Raw genomic sequence first — 2,500 nt, 5'->3', positions numbered from 1 at the left:
GTAAACTAAGGAGTTTCAGTTAGAAAGCGAGTGCTGGCGTGGAAACTGGGAGCAGCGACTGGTATTTTTTTTTAAACAGCTGCAAATTTTTGAAGAAAGAGGATACCGGAAATGTACGTGAAAGTGTTTAAAAGGCGAAGAAAGGTGTGCATATCTTTAGTATGTGTCGTAGGCTTTACTATTTTATAAGCAAATGGATAATTTCAAAACAATCGCATGTCACTTCATTCTTTGAATTTAAACTTCTGTTCTCAAATTTCTGGCCCCTTTTCAGAAAAAGAGTATCCTTTTGAGAAATGCTGAGCGTAGTTGTGCAAATGTCAATTTAAATTTATTGACGTGCTTGAGAATAGACTTAGCGATATAACTACCGAGTGGGTGGGGGGAGTGGAGGGGTTTTGGCAGGAAAAATAGGAACCCCTCCACTCCCCCCACCCACTCGGTAGTTATATCGCTCTCCCCAGTTCGCGCTCACTTGTAAAAACAAAGATGGCGAATCCCGACGATCAAAAGGAAAAATAGGGGACCGTGAACAGTCTAGAATAGACTGGGAACAGTCTCTTATTTTTCAATGACACAGTTGAGCGCGCGATTGCATGACACGCCCCGTTTTCAGCACTGATTTGCATAAAATAATAATTTTACTCGTCGTGCGTGGCTCTGAGGAAATAAGGACGACTGCTCGTGGTCTAGCTCGGGAATTGATTTTCTCTTCACTCAACGGTTGAAGAAGTTGAAGAACAATTTGACTCGGTGGTCAAAGACTGAACATATACGGTTGAATGATGATCAATGACGACCCACTGGAAAAGTACTCGACTCGAAGGCTGTGACTGTAAGAGTCCCTTCCACGACGTGTACGTGACGTTATTTCGGGTATCAATACCCCGGATAATAGACATGACCCACCACAATCGACTGAGCATGCTTCCGATCTTACATTCAAATTTTGATTTTTTTGGGTAATGTCAAGAATAGTATGCTGCCTCGCTAACGCTCGCCAGCAAATAGGCCATTTGCATGATGACGTCATTTACTACCAAGAGCAGACTGCTTTGAGTTGCTTCTATATTGTCAGGCAAATTGAAACCATTGGTTTTTTTTTTTTTTGGTTTCCAGGAGAGAAGAAGCATTTTGACAAAGCATTCTGGACTCGGTAGTAAAATGATGCCATCATGCAAATGGCATATTGCAATCACCTGTAGGGAATTTACTGAATACTGATTGGCTGAGACACTTCTGACAACTGTCGTAAATCCGGCTTGTGGTTATATAACTAGGACGTCACGTTTTGGTGTTACGTAATTACCGGGTTGCCATATATGGCAATCCAGGCAAAACATGAGTAGCATTTCTCCGTTTTTAATTTTTCTTTTCCGCGTCGGCAAAAGGAAAAGTTGTCACTCTCCTGCAAAGTATTGTCTTTGTGCCTAGAGTCTTCTGTGCGTATCTTTGGTAGGTTTCAGGAGGTAGATTTTATCTGGTGGATACAGCGAACCCGATGTAACGCGATGGATTGATTTTTTTATTGGATCTTTAACAGAATATACCCTTATGGAGCTCAAGAAGAAAACTCAAATCGTTAAAGAGCACAATCGCTGAAAAATGAATGTGTGGAATCTTAAAAGCGACGATTAATGGACTTCGGCAACAATTTGCATCTTTCGCCGTCGGATATCAAAGTGAGCTGTATTTCTTATACTTTACTAATTGTGTTATGTTCAACACTGAAACCAAATGGCAAATACTCTCGTAACTTTTTCTGGTTGGATATGGGTTAACAAACTCAGAGAAGGAATCGGACACCTTGAGTGGATAGTCGGATCCCTGTTGTCTGGCTATTTATAATTTTGTTTATTCGTATTCAACTATGCACAGTCTTCAAGTAAAAAAACAAGTGGTTTTTGGACTAATTAACAATTAGATTATGAGCTCGAGATTTCTATGAGGTGATAGTTGATGAGGCCGAAGGAATTCTTACTAAAATTTTCTTCAAATAACGGTTTCCAATTGTTTCTTGACGTATTATTAGACTTTGCGCCTGAAAAAGATCAACAATAAAAGGGGTGCTAAACACACCCGCCTGGTATGTTAGCTACGCCATACTGATGAGGCCCAAAAGGCCGAAACAGCTGTCCATGGCTGCTAATTGACCGGGTGAAACGGTTGTGCGCATGCGTGATGTGTTGGCCACACCGGGTTGGTGTTAGCGTGTGTCACCTTGCTTTTATTGTTGTTTTTAACTTACGTGACACACCGACCTCTTAATGTGATCCACCTTCCCACACGCTTGCGGTGGGAGAACAGTTTGGCTGTTCCCAACCCAGCTTACCACATGTATGGCATGTAAGACTGCCACTTAAAAGAGAATGTACAGAAAAATTGAGCAAAACGGAAAATTCATGGCCACAATCGAAAACCTAACCTACCCTCATTTTCGGTCTATAGAGAGGTACTAACGAGTTTACAAACCTCCTGGGGTTTATTTTCCGAAATACGG

This window comes from Montipora foliosa, unplaced genomic scaffold, assembly GCF_036669935.1.
Source record: "Montipora foliosa isolate CH-2021 unplaced genomic scaffold, ASM3666993v2 scaffold_425, whole genome shotgun sequence".
Classification (NCBI taxonomy): domain Eukaryota; kingdom Metazoa; phylum Cnidaria; class Anthozoa; order Scleractinia; family Acroporidae; genus Montipora; species Montipora foliosa.
The sequence above is the reverse complement of the archived record's forward strand: the minus strand, read 5'-3'. Positions refer to the sequence as shown.